The 19,859-nt window shown below is 35.5% G+C and overlaps 1 protein-coding gene across 1 annotated transcript in view; it reads left to right on the top strand.

The window, feature by feature from the left end:
• LOC132092221 (sodium/potassium-transporting ATPase subunit beta-1-interacting protein 2-like) overlaps window positions 1-19,859 on the top strand; it is a 162,570-nt gene that overhangs the window by 25,611 nt on the left and 117,100 nt on the right. The window lies entirely within an intron of this gene.

The following is a 19,859-nucleotide window of genomic DNA, read 5'->3' on the forward strand; positions in this document are numbered from 1 at the left end:
CGCCTATTTTTCACGCGACACGCAAGCGTGTTGGAAGCGTTTCCAGGCAAAATATAATAGGAAAATATGTTTATATGTAATTTTGTACACAAATACATATTAATTCATGACATTTTGATGTTTGAAGTCTATGGGTTGACATAAATTCAGATATAAATGTAATTTAAAAAATATATAAATAATTATTGATTTTCAAATATTGCACCTGTCAAACATAGTCTATTTTGCCGTCAATACTGTTGACGGTGTCCTTTATCAGTAGGCTTTATATTTATGTTCAACATGAAGTATAGATTGTATATTCTAGTAGTATATTGTAGTATATTACTATTACTATATTACTAGATAGTATATTGTTGTCATGAAGACAAGAGCCTGGTCTGTCAGCAGTCTCCCTTCACCTACAGCAGCAGCAGCCTAGTATTTTGACAATCACGTCTTTTCGAACGGAGAGATATATGAATTATCAGACCCCTATCAAATCAATATTCCATCTAGCTAGTAGTAATATATGTATAAAACATATGTTAAAAAAAGCTTCTTTATCCAGCTAGATATAGAACACATGTACATGAGAGCTAGTCCGTTTGCGTTTTACACAAGACATCATCGTTTCACAAAATATACGGATAGATATAGTTAGCTGAATGGATGCATACCTGTTTATCAGAATGCAAGCATCTCTCTGTAGTTTCAGCTTGTCACGAAGCTCTCTCTATCTTGGAAATGCAACTCCAATATTTACCCGTGTCTCGTTTCTTCTTCGTCCCAAAACCTTCTCAGGTCATTTATTTCACCCGTACGTTTGCGCTTCACAGAACGTGCAGGCAAAGCATAATCATGATCCATAACTAAGTTATTGATTGAGGTATACATACGAATATAAACAATATAAATATAAAATATAATAGTCTCGATCAAGGCTAGCTACTACTTTTTCTTCTTCGTCTCGTCTTTGCTTCTGTCCACCTTTGTATTTGGCGGTTCCGCAGGAAGTTAGATAAACTAGAGGGGTCAAAGTTTATATGACGCCATAGACGGGCGACAAAACGGAAATAAAGAAACGTGCCGTGTCTTCTAATTAAACTATAATTTTCTCCGGATTTTAAAGTTCGTGGAAACTCTCGGGATAATGTAAGTACACAACAAAAAAAAATATATAACATAGATATAGTGATATCTGCTATTTTTAAAGCAGAAAAATTACATATTGTGCCTTTAAAGTCTGTTTCAGTCTTACATCTAACAACTCTGTGTGCCAGGTATCGAATGTAACCTTTGATTAGTATTTACTATTCCCTAAAGTTCTTTATTATGATAATTACATGCCTTTAATAGATGCTGCAGCTTGATTGAATTGATTTTATATGATATGTTGTAAACATACTTCATATTTAAAAAATCAGATTCCTAGTCTCTATTTCATGAGCAAATGAAATATGTGACCCTGGACCACATAACCAGTCTTAAGTGTCAATCTTTTGAAATTAAGATTAATAAATGAGTAAATGAATAAATGAGCTTTCCACTGATGAATGGTTTATTAGGATCGACAATATTTGGCCGAAATACAACTATTTGAAAATCTGGAATCTGAAGGTGCAAAAAAATCAATAATTTTGACACATACAATGTATTTTTGGCTATTGCTAAAAATATACCCCATTGACTTAAGACTGGTTTTGTGGTCTAGGGTCACATATAGAGATACAGTATTTCGTAGCATTTTGTTGAATTGTGAATAATGTAATTAAATGCATAATTATTTTGACAAAATAAAAAATCTATATTATATCTTGGGTATTCATTTTGTTAGAAGCTGATATTTATCTAAATAAATTTCATACAAATGGAAAATTCTGATTTTTAGATTAAACCTGCTGAAGAACAAATTATTATTTTATTTATTAAATATTTAATAATTTTTATTTGAATATTAACAGCATCATTTTTATGCTCCTTTAATGTGCTATTTTATATTGGGTGATTCTAACAGTTGTTTCCATCAGTGCTGTTAATAAGGGTCAACTGCCAATTGCTAGTTTTAAAGCTATACAGTAGTTGCTCTGATTTTTCACACACACTCACACACACACACACGTATATATATATATATATATGTGTGTGTGTATGTGTATATATATATATATATATAAATACTTTCAACCTTTCAAAAAACTTTCAAACATAAAGTCCCAACTAATTAGTCCAAATAAAGTTTTATTATGCTCCTCTCTGAATTGAAGAAGTACATGCATGGCTATCAGAAAATTGAGAGTCAAATGAAATGTTGCTTTCCATCCTAACTGTTTCAACATGCAAATTTGCATTTGCCTGTGAACCAACAACATTCGAGAAATGACTTGAAAAATCGATGACCTGGGTACAAGCATTACGTCTGAAACACCTCATTAGCTGCTTTCCTCTCGCTAGAGTCTAGACTGTATTTGGGTTAAACCACTCAGTTGTGGGGGTGTTTTTTTTCTTCTTTTTTTATAAAAGGCCCCAATAGCTGTAATTATCTCAAAGAGTCATTAGCTTGGTGTTTATCATAAAAGTGATGCTTTCGTAAATAGCCACAATATATGAGTGATATTTGTTCTTCTCTCTGTTTGTGCTATAGGCTTCGTTTCCTGTTTCACTCAACAGAGATAGAAATCAAACATGGAGAGTTCAAACTGTTTGCAGCGGCCATCTTTCCTCTTGCAGGGATGTCACTGTTATTAATGCTCTCTGATGTAAATGACTGATAGTCTGGAGTTGCACTGCCCCTGAAGTACGCTGCAACGGGGTATCGGTCACTTAATTCTTCTGCTATGCCACGCTTTTAAGACGGGAGATAAGCCAAGAGTGGCCAATTTCCTTCCGAGATGGGTGCGCTTTATTGATGGAGTGGACCACGCTAATGTTTTTAGCCTTCTGGGTGTCCATCTGTGAGCATTTTTCCAGTGTCATCACCACTCTGTTTAAGTAGCTCCAGTTGCTTCTTCGGGCAAAGGGGAGATAATGCAGGCTATTTATCATGCAGGAATTCAATTTTGAGCCCACCATTCTCCTCATAAAAGAGTTACCAATCCATATATCAACCATTTAGTTGTCTGTTTTCATGAGCGGGAAATCATTTGTATGCATTTTATTTATTTATCGCACAGGTCGGATGGCTGCCTCGGGATGGGGTGCTGCATTTGCCCATAGGGTGGAGGAGAAAGATAGTCAAGTCGAACAATTAACTAAGATGTCAGAGAGAGAAAGAGGAAGGAAAGTGGATTGTTGGTCTGTAGTCTTTTGACTTTTATCTAGAATTTGTCTGCTTGAAACATGGTTATTTGGACAGAAATCTGAATTGAATCGTAATCAGAATTTATTGATTGTGGATCTGTTTTGATTCTATTAGTACAGTTTATATGATTCTTTTAGTACTTTTGTAGAAAATTTGAAAAAAGTCACTGTAACAATATAAAAACCTTCATAGTCATGGGAAGAAGGAGGCGGGAACCGTCGGACATTTAAATGAAAACTTTAATTAAAAAAAACAGCACGTCAGCCCCTCGCGGACGACTGCCGCGCACAAACAAAACACAAAATAAAGTCCAGGCCTGGTCCTCTCTCATCCTTCACTATCCTAGCTTCTCTTTTATCCTTTCGATCTCCTCCATGGGACTCGAGACCGGTGAGTGGAGCAGATGTCGTTCATTTCCAAATCACTCCACCGGCCTCGCTCTGTTCCCATGGCTCTCGGCCCCGCCCCACTCGTCACAGTCACAAAACACAGTTACAATGGTTGATTTATTTCAAGTTGAATTTGAAATTATTAATTTATGGTTCATTTCGTGAGTCAAAAAATTCAGTATCTTATCGGGATAATTAGTTTTTTTGGATTCACTGAAAAGAAACTGCTCAAGACTCTGGTTGTATTGTATGTTTCACACTAGATTCTAAGGATGCACAATAAATCACCACGATATTAATACATTTAGAATTTATATAATTGTGACGAGTGGGGCGGGGCCGAAGGACGTGGGAGCGAGGCCGGTGGAGTGATTGGAGATGAACTACACCTGTTCGACCCGCCGGTCTCGAGGCCCACGGAGGAGATGGAAGGATATAAAACTGGAGCGACGACAGTGAAGGACGAGAGAGGACCAGGCCTGGGCTTTTAGTTGTGTTTTGGTTTTTATTTGAGCGCACCAGTCGTCCGTGAGGGGCTGGTGCGCTGTTTTGTGTTTATTTTGAATTATTAAAGTTTTGTTTTGATTGTCTGCCGGTTCCCGCCTCCTTCTTCCCGATGACTAGGAAGTTTTAAATCATTACAATAATATTTGTCAACATTAGATATTTTCTTGTGTTTTAAATATTTAACTGGCTATTTCTCATATTGGTCAATATTAGATATTCAGTCATACATCTTCATCATCAAAGGTAATCTATTATAACACTTATAATTTAATAATGTTATAATTTAAATTTAATCTCAAAAATTAAATTTTCTAAAATAATAATTTTAATCATATTTTTTATAATGTTAATTGTTTCTAGTATTCATGTTTTCATACTGTATATTGCTTTGATGTGTAAATTAAATTTTTTTGGATGCAGAATTTTTATCTTCCCATAGACATTTTATCATTATTGGCTACAATTTTACTTGACTAATAGTGGATACAGTGGTGATGTAAGGGTTTTTTCATAATGTGTTCGATAATTGGTAATCAAACTTAAAGCCATGAATATCATTATTGTTTTCCTTAAACAAGGAACCATTTATTTCACATAATCTGGCCCTAATGATTACTACTAAACGCTGAGTCAATTGTGATGGGGAGGTATATTTATTTTCCCCCGGATCTTGTTTTTCTCAGTGTTTGCATTCCTAATGAGCTCTGTTGTTGATGTACACTCGGCCCTCTGCTGGGGAGCGTGACCTCCAGTCATCTGGGCTTTATGTTATATGATTAATGAGAACACGATTCCACCAGATCAGATGAGCATTCAAAAACCCTTTTGATGAAGGGCTGTTGTTTCATGTGGCTCTCGTGAGGGCTTCAGATCTAGGTATATACAGCACTGTACTGTATGTGCACTTTGCCGCTGCTTGAAGTCTTGGATGTGCTCTTGTGCATTTAGAGGACTAACTAGTTGTGCGCAGCTGTGGTCCAGTCAAGGTCATGCATCAGAGACGTGTTTCATGCATGTCTAACAGTAATTAATTGTTCAGGGCACAGTGCTGGCCTACTCTTCCTGTCCTCTCTCAGATGCCGCTTCCTATAGATTTCAACAGTGTTTGCTGATGTTATAAAGCCACAGATGTGCTAACTTGCCAGTGTATTTCACATTATTTGTTAGAGCATCATGTCTAATTGCATCGATCGCTGTTCGTCTTTCCTGTTTCCCCCACTGTAATGGAATGGTAGATGAGATGATTTAGGCTAAATTTTTAAGGTTACTTTTTCTAATGAGCGATTACCATATATTTTCCTGCCAATAAAATACATCGCAGCAGAGGAAGTCTTCATCTAATCACTAACCCCCAATGCTATTTAAATGACACTGATTGTGGGGAAGTTTGCGTGTTCAACTGTGACTGTCAGTTTTGGTTTTGATAGGTTCCTCACCATCTGGACTATCGGTAAGAACAAGCTAAAAAAAAATAAAACAGTAGGTGCAGAATTTCAGTTAGAAGTACTTTGTATAAAAATACAGCTACCTGGTGGGATTGTAACTCACATTAAAGTGTGTCATGCACATTGTTTCAGTCTTTCTTATAAACAAGGGGAAAAAATTATAACAGTAATTCATATGTGTATGAATTCATGGTACAGTTTTCCTTAAAAGGAAGTTTTTTCTTATTTACTTTTCTATTAATTTAAAAAATAATAATTATTTTCATTTTTATTTCAATTTTTCATTTTATCACAGGCAATCAGAATTTATAGATTGGTGTGCCATTTGAATTTTATTAATACTGTTAATGTATTTTTTTATTTTAAAAATAAAATATTTTATTTTTTTTTATTTTGTGGTATATTAGAAAAATAATCTTATAGGCTTACATTCCATAAATTCACATAACACAATAAGAATTGTTGCTTAATTTTAAGTTGGATATTAAATAATTTGCTGTTCAATAAATGGGTCTTTTTAATTTAGTAATTTATCATAATGATTCCTAAGTGTTTAAGTGTTTTTGATTCACTTGAAAAATCCTTCTCAAAATACTTATTATTTTTTAAATCGGACAACACAGGTCATATTGTGTTTCACACTGTAGATTGTGATGCACAATAAATCAGTATATATATATATATATATATATATATATATATATAATATATATATATATATTTTTTTTTTTTTTCATATTTATGATTTTAACATTTTATTTTAACCATGCTTATCAGCTTATCAGAATATAATACAAGATTATGTGTTTTGAGTATAAATCGTATTATCTTACACCAGTTTGCCTTTCAAGTAAATTGATCTTGTTTTGAGAATAGTTTAGATATTTTTCACTGGACAACAAGACAAAATACTGATTAAAAATGATTGTGAAATGAAACCAGAGAATGGTTTTCTGTACCGACATAAACAGCAATTCCAGCATATCCTGAAGCTTGTCTCATTTTCACATTTTCCTCAATTGGCTCTCTGTTTGAAGCTCTGTGTGAGAGAATTAAGGACTGAAATCAATTTGAGCACTGCCATTTCCCCCTCAAGTGGCTTATTAGAACATTACGCCACTGCCTGAGATTATTGATTCCAATCAAATCTGTTAGCTTCATTAGCTGATAGTTTCACCAGATTCAGACAGATGAAAGATCAGTGGAAATGGTAGCTGTTATGATTTTAGTTGTTTCAAAATGCATTACATTTTTACATTTGAATACCAGTGAGGCTTTGTGTATAGAAATAGTAGAATATTCTTTCAGGCAGGGTTTTCGAGATAGCAAAGCAAAAGCTTTTTAGATGATTAGGGGTTGGATAGAAAGAGAGCGAGCAGGAGCCAGAGACCTGTGCAATGCATTTAATCTCATAAAGTAATGCGTAGTGCTCACATTCAGCAATCAGCTCATCGTGGTGGGCTGAAGTAGCTGACACTGTGACACTCTGAGGTAGAAATCACAGTAGCAATAACTCTGTTCTGATCTTTGTGCATTGCTGGGTCAACACGAGAAAGCATGGATACACACCTTTCATTTGGAGCTGGTATTGCTAGTCTTATTTGGTGCTTAAATATGGGCCTTTCTTTCTTTGACTGTCTGTATCTTTTTTTTTTTCTCTCCATGTTGTTGATAGTTGATACCCTTAATAGTAGTTTGGTGGTACCATGGCGCAGTGATGGTAATACTCAAGATGGTTTACTGTTCTTACTTGGCCTCCAAATCTGGTCTGGCCGGAATTCTAGATAGCCAACCAGATGAACAATAGCTTGGTCAGGCTGGTAAACTAGGCAGGGATATATTGTTGTGGTGAATCTGTTAGCATTCCCATTTTCCCAATGAATCAGGCTAACCAGAAGCTAAATTAATTCCAGAAGAAAGACCAATACTTACTTGGTACTGTTCTAAAGTTTGGGGTTAAAGTCTTACCAAAGCTGCATTATTAAAATAAAAACTGAAAAATTATTAACATTTTAAACATCTAATTTCTATTTGACATTTTTTTTTAATGTACTTTATTCCTGTGATGCAATGCTTAATTTTCAGCATCTTTAGTCCAGTCTTCAATATCACATGATCCTTCAGAAATCATTTGAATACTTTGATTTGGTGCTCAATATATCATTTCTTATTAGTGTTATTGTCAAAACAGTTGTTCTGCTTACTATTTTTATGGACACTTCAAACATTGTTTCTTTGAGGAATAAAGAACAGTATTAATTTGAAATAGACTTTTTGCTATTTAAAAGTCTTTATTGTAACTTTTGATCGAATTTATGTATCCTTGCTGAATAGAAGTAGGCTACTAATTTCTTTATTGATAGAGAAGCTCAAAATATCCACCATAGACCAAGCATATAGCATTAGTTCTGGCAAGTCACGTAAGTCAAGCTAGCAATCCATTGAGTCTCAGCTAATCAACATCTACCTATAGGACATTCGCGACATTCCAATATAAGGTCTATTCAGTTTTATTCAGCAGCTTTATCACTTGCTCAGGAACAAATTGCCCTTCCCCATCCCCAACTCCTCCTTTCGCCACAGTCAGGACTTGGCTTTCTGATATTCCTCATTGAATCAGACATTTTGAATAATGTTTTGTAAATGCTTTATGTTCTGTTTACCCTAGGGAGTTTTTGCCCAGAACAGAACCTTACCACCAATCCAAACTGTATCCTCAGTGTCAATCATTTTGACAGTAGTGGTCCTGACAGAACTGTAGTTATGGCACCATAAGTGTTAAAGATTTAATTATATTGGTAAAGGTCAAGGGCTCTACCGGAGTGAATAGTTAATGAGAGATAATCATCTCATGAACAATAATTTACTGCAACCAAAAGGGAAATGGAATATGTTAGCATGCACAATGATTGGGTGGAATTAAATAACAATTAGCATTTGAACAATGATTGGCAAGTTTAAAATGCCACACAGCTGTAATTAAAATTCAACCAAAGCCAAGACTCCGGAGCCCTGTTTGTGAGCACCATCACTATACTCTAGGCTAAGTTCATGGCTCTTTTTCGTATGTATTACCTTACACCACCTTGTAACTCAGCGAAATGAGAAAGATATATGGGTCCTCTCCTCTAACATTACCTGAAGGAAATTACTTGGGAGGTGAGGAAAGGAATACTCTATTTCTTCATCTTATTTTCTATTCACTTTTTTTCATTGAATTTTGAGGGAATTTCAAGTATACTGATAGCCTTGTGATGTTTGTGCAGACTGCAGATAGCAACCAGTCAATGCGTTTCCCTGAAAACATGGTCTTGTTTGTTGAATGATACTGTTCGAGCCACATTATTTTGCCTCTCTTTTGATTCGTTTTGGCGTTTAAAGGACAAAATTGTGGATAGGCTGCCTGCCTTAATGTTCCATCTGATCGATGACAGGATCAGATGATTGATGAATCAAGCAATCAGTGACTCTCTCCCGTGGACAACACAGATGATCAATTCCTCTCCCAATGGACTGATATCATTAAGCCTCAGGAAGTTTTGATAACAGCCTCTGCAGGATCCTCCTGCCCGGAATATTTTATCACCTAAGAACAGGCTGTTAACTTTTCCAAAGTCAAGACACAATACCGAGACTTTGCCAGGACCCCAGGGCACAATATTACTTTTTTCACAATTTTCAGACCCCATGGTCCCAAAGCACTTTTGTGGAAAATGCAACCATTTTCAGGGCTTTTTTTTTTTTGGTAATTAAAGTTGACAGCCACTTTGCTAGATTTTTGTTCCTTGTTTCGCTTAATCTATTGTGCTTTTTTCATTCTCTCTTAGAAAAGGTCAGGGAATCATCAGAAAAGGTGCCCCTAAATCCCATGCGTACACAGGGATCAGAGATGAGCCACCATAATCTCCTCTTCTTTATGGCAACAGACATTTTTCTGCTTTGATATCAGATAGGTGTTGACCTTTGTAAGTCTGACTATGTCACTTGCAGTCAAAGGTAGTGTCGGAGGTGTCTCGTTCATCTCATGAATTGGAAAAGGAGCAACAAAATCCATGTTTGTTAGTATTTGACTCTGTATTTGTGCAAGTACACTACTGTTTTTTGTTGTTGTTGTTGTTTTGTTTTTGTTTTTTTGAGCGTGAGAGAGAGATTTATATTTTTCCAATATAAAATATCCAATATTTAGCATCACAACTGTTTTCAACATTGATACTATTAAGAAATTTTTATTGAGCTCCAAATCAGAATATTAGAATGGTTTCTGAAGGATCATGCGACAATGAAGACTGGAGTAATGGCTGCTGAAAATTCAGCTTTGCCATCACAGGGATGAATTACATTTATATTAATATAGAAAACAGTATATTATTAAATTGTAATAATACTTCACAACATAGCAATACTGCATTTTTGATCAAATAAATGCAGCTTTGGTGAACATAAGAGACTTCTTCTAAATCCTACAGGCTGCAAACCTTTGAACACTTCACGAAAAAGTTGTTGATAAAACAAAGATGATTGGAATATGTTTTATAAGAAAATACTTTACTAGACAATATTTTCTTTCTTCAAAATTTCATGTTTAATTCAATGTGTCAATTGCTGTGGTGTTTTCATGATGCAAATGGCTTGTTTCAAAAGAAACATGTCAAGACTGGAAGGAAAGTCATTTCTTGGTGTCTTCAAATACACATTTACGGTCTACAATTCTTACTGATGCAGAAATGTTTGCCAGATTTCTCTTCAAATATTTTTTTAGGATGGGTGTAGCTTGGTATATTTGGTAAAGTAATTCATAACCTCCTGTGCTCCGTTTGTGGCCTGCTGAGTTCTCATGATCAAAGCGACACACTACACAGTAGTGTCTTTTTCTTCTGAAATGCTTTACTAAGAGAAGGGATGTGCTTCTCAATTGACACCCAGATGCCACAACAAAGACATGATACAAAACCAAGACATGTCACTCAGCCTGCCATTCGTTTATTTGAGAATCTGGAAGAACAGGGTGACTCATCTTTCATATTCTCATCTTGAAGTAAGGCTGAATTTATGCAGTTGAAGAAATAAGATTCGCATTAACCAAGTGAAGGACCTGTCTTATCCATATAAGCCATATCTAGCTATCATTACAAATGATGCCTGAGTTTCACAGGAGATTTACCTAAGAATGGCAAAGTCTGATGAATATTCGCATCTTTTGCCCCTTGCACTCAACATCTTGACACAAATGATGCTCTGTGGGTGAATCTAGAAGAATTGCACACATATCGTAGATCATAACCATTTTATGCAGCCTGAGACATTGCATGTGATATCAGTTACTTCATTGGATATTACATTTTTTTATATTTGAGGTTTTATGCTTTTGAATTTGTCATTTTTTTATAAACTTTATGGATTTTTTTTTTAAGGCTGCATCAATATTTTAGGTTCAGATTTAGTTGAATGTGTATTTATGCACACTACTGTTCAAAAGTTTGGATTATGAAAATTTTTGTAATGTTTATGAAAAAAGTCTCCTTTGCTCACCAAACCTGCACGTATTTAATATTTTTTTACATTTAAAGTACATATATAATTTTTTTTATATTATTTGTTGAATACAAAGTTCAAACACCATTTATTTGAAATATAAATCTTTTAAACATTATACATGTCTTTATTCTCAATTTTTTTTATCAGTTAAATGCTTTCTTGCTGAATAAAAATATTTAAGAATAAATAAATAAACCAATAAAAGCTGAATGCATGATCATTAAAAAAATTATAATAAATTTAACTACCCAATTTTTGTTATCGAAAGAAAAGCATGTTACATCACAGGACACTTCCTGGTAGTGATTAATAGATTAACTAACCATAATTATAATTATATAAGTATTATACTGTAATTAGTAAAAGTACATAACTTTTTTCCATACAGTTGTATTGTATCATTCTAGTTTTTATCACACTACAGTTTAGTTGTTGTTGTTTTTAAATTTATTTTTAGGGAAAAGAGTTTCAGGTTTTAGCCTCTAACTTAATAAAACAAAAGTTAACTGTTAAAATATAACTGGATAAAAATAAGGTGTGATGTGCAAAATACTGTCCCACCAATGGATATATTGTCAGTGTCACATTGAACAAAAAAAACATACATTCAACCGGGTGGTTTGTTGCTTAAATAAATAAATACATACATAAATGTATATAACCTGTATGAAACATTATGACATTCACACCATAGGAGCATTAGTGTTCAGTTTCTGAGAAATTCCTGTGTGCAAGATTGTTTGTTTTAGCAGACTCCACAAATATTTGATTAGCACTAATAACAGACCCAACAAGCAGTGAAAATCTGTTTTATTATTGTTGACCAACGAAGTGAGAAATTTGTCATTTATTTGGTGATAAAAAATCCTGTAATATTATGTGACAGATGAGTCATTCAGCTCTGCTGCGAATGTGTATTATTATTAGCTAAATATTTTATCTCAGCAGCCTGTTAATCAGCAAATGCATATTTCCACATACTTCTTAAAAACACAGCTTTATTTTACATAGGCACAGTGGAAATGCTTTAATTGGCCCTGTGATTGGGAATCCAATGCCTCAAATGAAGGCAAAAGCACATATGGTGTGGATGTCTCGTATTTGTATCTAATTTTTGCACCGGCCTCTGAGCTTGGCTTCGCGTGTTCAAAATCAATAGTTTATTTTAAGACATTTTCAAATATTACTTTCTCTGCCTACAGGGAAAGCGAGCACTAATACACTGTCCCCCAACACTATTTGGACACTTAAGCCACACTTAAAAATGTATGAGTGTTATTGTATTAGGTAACAAAATATCAGACTGGGGTTTGAGAAAGTTATTGAGCGTAACTTTTGTGATGGACATTTGACTCTGCCATATGAAACATCTTTGTGCTTTTCAAAAAGTGAATGAAAAGCGTGAAGCACAACAGGGCCTGGTGTTTGTTACACGGTGACTTCATGGTCTCTAAAGCCCTCAAAACAGGTTTCTCTGACCTGTAATATTTCCCATTAAATTCCATGAGTGGATTCCAGCTCTTTGTGGAAGCAGAGCTTTTGGGCTTTTAAGAAACTGTCAGTCACAGAAACGGAAATTCTGCTATTTACCAGTGGTTCTCTGAAAGAATCGCTTAAATGAGAACTGGCACTTTCCTCAAACACACCCACTGAGAAGTGAAATAAATAAAGCATCAAGTAATTATGATGCCTGAGAACAAAGATGACAGTTTAAGGTCAACCAATCAGAGGGCTTCTCCACTGAAGTCAACTTATGGTTACTTTTTTTTTTTTTTACCTACTAGCTATGGAGGTCGCTTTCCCAGGGACAGTTCAATCATTTAATGCATTTGTGTCATTCATGTACCATCACATGCAGAGGATTTTATGTCAAGGATCTATTTTTAATGTTGCTTCAGTGGTCGTGTGGAAGGACCTGAAGGATATATGACATTTGGATTGAATTTCCATGCATCTCTAGAGTTCCTACTGTACCCTGACTAGTTCATATTTTACATATTTATTGGTAAAGCCATCGTGGCAGTTCTCACAGTAGGCCATCTCCGCATGTTGGCAGCTTCCAACCTGCTCAGTTGACATTTGAGTTCACTGCTGGGTCTATTCCCTTATCAGGCTCGATTATCTTTCTGGGCCTCGGGCAACAGCTCTTTTTCGCCAGCCTCATTTATATGCAAACGAATATTAAAATAGATTATCATCATTAACACCGCTGTATCTTGATGAATTTTATTCATTTGCTCTCCTCCTCCCACCCCTAGAGCCATCCATACTAAGGAAATTAACGTTCACCACTTGGTTCCTTAAAAACCTCTGGGTGGGAAACAGAAAGCTCTTCTTCACTGGACTGTTTTAATGAGGCTCTCAAATATGGGTGTGAAAAGTCTATAATATTTAGTTTCTGAAGTAATTCATGGCACACAGTCAATGGCTGCTTCAAAATTTGCATACTGTCCAGGTTACATAGTATGTTATATTTAGAGTAAAGTTGGAATGAAATAGAAATCTTTTTTTCTAAATGTCTCTTGTTGATCTTATTGTGAACCATTCATTCATGCTTTTCTTTTTTTTCTCTTTGAGCTCATAATTTTTAATGAAAATATAAATCAATTTTCCTGTGAAATGACAGATTTCTCTCTTTCGCAACTTATGGCAAAATTGTCTAATCAATTTGTCCACTTAAACTCCGCCCCTTTTTGTTGTTGATTTGCTTCTATCCAGTCAACCTCCAGTGGATAGAACCAGCATACATTTTATTTTTCGATGATTTCTCTTTTAATGTGAATGTAACGTTAAAGCATGCATCTGTTTTGGATAATATTATCCATATATTGGCTAATATTAGCCATAACCCACTGCATTAAAGAAGAGGAATTTATGGTGGGTTTATTGTTTAGCTGTACTATAAAAATATGCATGGGGTGGGTGAAATTAGACTTCTTTCCCAATTTTTCTCTTTTTCTCAAAGCACATACTTTAAGTGAATACTTCATTAACAACTACGAAAAATCATCTTTTATTGAAATATAAAAGGATTTAAAGGATTATTGGAGTGCATTTTACAAGAAAAATGTACTATGCTTTTGTTCTTCTTTTTGATAATTTCATGTTTAATTTAATGTGTTGCTGTTTCTCTGTAATTGTTTGTGAAATTTACTTGCAATTGCTGAGGGAAAATTGTTTCTAGATTTTTTTCAGTGTTAATACAGATGCAAATTTGCATGTTCCCATATAGAAGCCAAAGAAGAGTTCTTTGTTGCATTTGTACATTCTGAGAAAAATCAGATGAAAAACAATATCTAGCTCTCTTGACATTTTTTTGGTGCAAAATCCTTAGAATGTGAAATTTAATATTAATGTCTGCCATTTCCTTCATGGTCTCTTTATCTTGGCTCTGTGGGTGTAAAGCACAATTGCTTTAGCAGAGTGCTTTTCTTTTGCTGCCGTTTAGACCTTTGTGATGATTCTGGTCAAAGAGCATGAGGCCAAGAATATGAAACGGACCATTGTGCGATGTAGATAATGAACAGCATTTTTCAAGCTTAGCTACAAATTCTGACAGCTGCTATGGACAGCATGATTAAAAACATAATTGTCTCTGTTACACACTGTGGCTGACACTGGAACTCTTCATCGTCTATTACAAAAAAAAAAAAACGTTTCTCGTCAAATGTCCAACCTGCATCATTCAGCATGGAATTCTAAGATTTGTGCAAATGGCAAGTCTGGTAATGAACACATTCAGACATCTCCGTATAAGTAAATAACCTCATGCATTTTCAATAACCTCTTACTGGATGCATTGAAATGTTGGCATTCATTACATTGGTTTGCAAGCTCTCTGTGCATATGATGTGCTTCTATTTGCACCATTTTCTTCTACGACATATTGCCTGTTTATTTCTCCTGAGATGGAATATGAACAAAGTTGACAATCCAAAGCATGAATGTGTTTGCTTTGTATGAAAATGGATATTGGTGATATATACACCATATTTTGTTAAACATCATATTCCAATATTCTTCCATGCATGTAGATTGATGAATCACTTCCAGCTGGTCATCATTCCTTCCTTCTTCCTTATCATCTTTCCATCATTTTCCCCTTTTACTGCATTTATTGTGAAATAATGTTTTATTTTCCTTTTTCTTCCATCCCTCCATCCTTCTGTTCCTTCCCTCCCTCCTTCCTTTATCCAGTTGTTCCCTATTTCATTCAGTTCATGTTCTTTTTTCTTTAGAGTTCCTTTTTCAATGCCGTTTTTGTAAAAAATTTTCATGGACAGATGTATGATTTGTGTGTTTATCAGCTTTAATATGCATTCAATCTTGCAAATATTTAATTGATACACCCAATTGAATTTTTGCATGGACATGTCTATTGTACATAAGATGCCAGGGGAAACAGCAGGGGTCCTTCAAATTCTCCGATTGTCACTGTGCATTTTAGATTTCTTCACATTATTGTACAAGCAAAGTTTATAAGCTCTTTGATCACTTACAATTATTTATTTACAGTACTTGACTCTGTCTGAGAATATTCTGGCAATAAAAGAAATAGACCTTTAAGAAAAAGCATCATATTCATTTGGAATCATAAATGTGTCTTTTTCTGTGTTGCATAAAGTCCATTGTGAGACTTATAGAGTTATACTTCATCCAAATCCACTGTTTAGACATAAATGAGACACAATGGCACTTGCAGTCTCATCTCTGCAGAGCAACATTAAAATCACTGGCGGAAGCAGCAGATGGAATTGGATTACTGACGGACAATGGAGGCAGGCCAAGATGTGCCTTAGCTCTGCCATGCTGCATAGGAGCCGCCTTCATTAGCCCATGCTCATTCTGTAGTTAATGCTCTGTGGCTCTAACACTATAACTCGGCAAGCTTCGTTTGAATGCGCCGTGAAGCTCTCTATTCAACCTGCCCCTGCTGATTGATTAGCTTTTGTCTCTATGATTAAAGGCTGCTCATGTCCCTGCGCACCGAAAGAAATTTATAAATGGGGGAAAGGGAGAAAGAAGCGAAGCGGGAGAGAGGCGAGCGAAAGCACAAGGTTGGGAGAATGAGATTCAGCTTTCTCACAGGGAGAACGAACTTTAATCTCAATCACGGACTGAAAGCATGCCTTATAGCGGCTAATCACTAATGGGATACTTCTGCTGCCAAGTAATAATCATGAAAAAACATTATGTGCACATAAGGAAGGGAAATATCATTACAGGAATTGGTTATGCTGACCTTTGGATTCGATATTCATTACGGAATCAGTTTAGTGATGCTTTTAGTTTGACACTCTAACTCATCTTTGTCCATTTACCAAAGTTAAAGGGTGTTGTTACCAAAAAACAATGCAAAAATCCTCTTCAACCATGGTTGAATGATAGAACGTGGTCTTGAGTGGCTTATTGCTTCTATAAAATTATGCCAACTGCAATATGTACAATAAATAATTGCATACTATTAATAATTGCACTAAACAATTCTTCCACCAAGTTATATTGTTCATTATGCTAACTCTGGGCTGTTTACCACTTTAATAGCTTAAAGCAATGTTCTCATAGCTCAAACTAACAAAACATGGTGCCAGCAAGGTCATTGGTTGAATGTTTGCTTTCTGCTTGAACCTGTAGGATATCTCTTTGTTGTTAGTGGATTTTCCTTTCATATGTATAGATCTAATTACTCATGTATAAAATGACTTAATAAATCTGTCACCCTGAGCACAGCTGCCCCACAGTGCTGTTTATATTACTGTTTATATAAAAGGGGGCCCATGGGCCACAGTTATAATGATCCTGGCCCCCCACCTCAAACAAGAACCTGCAGCCTCTTCATAAAACCCCTTAAGCTTGTAACCCCCTCCCCCTATTGGACGTGTGTTAATGCCAGAGCTCTTTTGGGAATTCTGTCAATAAGCGCAGGTGTCCACAAAAGCCTGACAGAAGAGAACTGTGAATTTTAGTGCCATTAAGATGTGTTTTAAAACCATTGTCAATGCACCATCTTTCACCGAAACAACATAATATAGCATAATTAGCCATATTTGCATTTTGCAACCTCTTCACCGGCAGGGCAGATTGTGTTTTGTGCTGGCATATGGGCTCCCTTCAACACCATGGCATGTGGTTTATTAGTGGATTTCTGGGGTGGTTGTAGCTTTTAACAAAGGCTTTGCAGAAGCAAAGGAAATGCTGAGTCGGGTCAGTCAATCATGTTTTTTTTTTGTTTCGTTTTTCTGTGCTTGTAGTTGCTACACGACTATGGGTGAACAATTCTTCTGTGAATATGGTGTAATGCATGGCTCATCTGATAAGAAGTGCTTTTGATAATGAATGTGTTATGGATTGAGCATAGTGCTATCATGCTCTCCAGCTTATATTTACACAGTTTTTGGTGGATAATGGAAGACAACTAATTAAATGAATACTCCTTCAAAATTATTGTTTTCTTTGTCATTATATATTCATCCAGTTGGCATTTCAGACTTGTACTTTCGTTCTTCTGATGAACACAAAAGGAGAATATTTGAAGATTTGTACCGGTCACTCTTTTCCATGTCAGAATGAACACTCCAAAATGTTAAAATTAGACCATGTGACTTTATATCTTTATATTCAAACTTTTCTGAAGCAATGCTTGGGAGTCAATCAAATTTTGAGGCATTATTTAATAATAATTTTCTCCTCCAATAAGCAGTTAACTGCTGTGACTGGATGAAGTGACAAACTGGACAAACTGGGCATTGCTACTTATCTTATGAACATTCAAATGAGACCCTTTTTTTTTTGTAACAACTTCTTTACACAAAGCTATTGTCTGACTTCAGAAGTCATAAAATATAGAACAAGTTTTATTGAAGTGATACTTCTATGGTTCTTTTGTGTCCTTTTCAGAAGACATATCATTCTTATCATTCTTCTGTTGCATAGAGAATATATGGAGGACAGGGAAAATAAACAAGAGCTAGAGTAGGGGGAAATCACATTCTATGATTCATAAAAAACACACTGAAACCAGAGAATTATTTGAAGGCTGGATGGAAAGGCAAAACATTATTGTGATAAAAAAAGTAGATGCCACTTGGAAAGGGAACCAGTTTTATTCTGACACAAAACTAATCTCAACTGCACCCTAGAGCTGTGATGATTCTTAAGAGCCTGTGAAGAGCACTGTGAAGTGCGCTGGTGTTGCTTGGTGTTGTCAGTAAAATACATTTAATTATGATCAACGACATAAGTGTTTGGGACAGGCACACTTACCAGATGTACGCTAGCAGAAGCTCAACGGAAATGCCCAGACAACAGAAGAAATGTCCCTTTGGGAGACCAGGGGTGGAGGGGGTCACGAACTGGTCATCACTGGGCAGAACTGAGCAGGATGCACAGATCTATAGACTCCTGAGCTTTGTTCGCTGGTGATAGATTTATAGCATGAACTATTGCTCAATTACCGGTACACTGTAAAATTTAGATGGTAGCTGTGGTTACCAGAATTTTACAGTAAAAATTTGTGCAAGGTTTGTGATACTTAAATTAGTATCATTACTCCTCATATGACAATAGTTTAAGTTTGACTCTACAATATTTCTTCCATTATTTATGCTGTATTTATGATTACATTGATTTTTTTTTTTTACTTTAAATTAAATCAATATTTGGTGTGACCACACTATGGGTAAAAAAAAAAAAAAACGCTTTTGTCCTAGGTGCAATTGTGCATTGTTTTTCACTTATCTTTGCAGTTTTCTTTAAGCATTTTGGAGACATTGCCACAGTTCTTCTGGATTGAGTCTGTCTCAGTTTGTTCTGTTTCTTCATGTTATTCCAGACAGACTGAATGATGGTGAGATCAGATCTCTGTGTGGAGCACTGGCTGCTGTCAAACTCCTTGTGCGAACAAATATTTCACAGGATTATTACAATTAATAATTAATATTTATTTTTTATTGTTTTGCTTAAATTAATCAAATTTAAATAATTGTTTATTTAGTCAATGTTATAATTAAAAAAATACAATTAATAATTTATTTCAGCAGAAGTTGAAATATTTTATTTATTTAATTAACTGGGTGGACTGTAGGGTTGAACAGGGTCTCCTCTGCTGCAAAAACAGCGCTGAATAGGAAACACTTAAATACAGCATCTCGGTGCGACTTTAAGTCATTTGATTAATGCTGCTATTGAACCCTCTGAAGCCTCTATTGATGTTCACTTCAGTAGATGTTTGAAAATGCAACCGCTGAAAACACAAAGGTCATTGTGACCTCAATAGCTTTATTTAACAACCTTCATTCCGAATCTTTGCTCTTTACTATCCCCATTACTTCACAAGACAAATCAAGTGATTCAATGCCGTGATTTTTGTTTGGTTACCTTTCCAGAAAAGACCTTTGTTAAACACAGCTTCTTGTGAATGCAGCTGGAGACACAAGTGCTATTAGCATTAGGCTGGCTGCTTGTGGTTCCTTTGGGGATAAAGCCGTGACCCTGTCTTGGTCTGCTTTTGGAAGTGCCATAGCTTGTGGTATTGACATCAGTGTCATGTCCAATCAGTGGCTGAGATTGGAGCTCCCAGAGTTGCGAGGCTGGACTTGCCAGCTTTAATTTTCAAGTCATCTCTGGAAAGGGTAGTGGGTTTGACTCCGGTGTGCAGCACGTCTTGGCCCTAATTAATCGCCTGTGTGACAGGGCTGTTCCTCT

This window comes from Carassius carassius, chromosome 18 (assembly GCF_963082965.1).
Source record: "Carassius carassius chromosome 18, fCarCar2.1, whole genome shotgun sequence".
Taxonomy (NCBI): domain Eukaryota; kingdom Metazoa; phylum Chordata; class Actinopteri; order Cypriniformes; family Cyprinidae; genus Carassius; species Carassius carassius.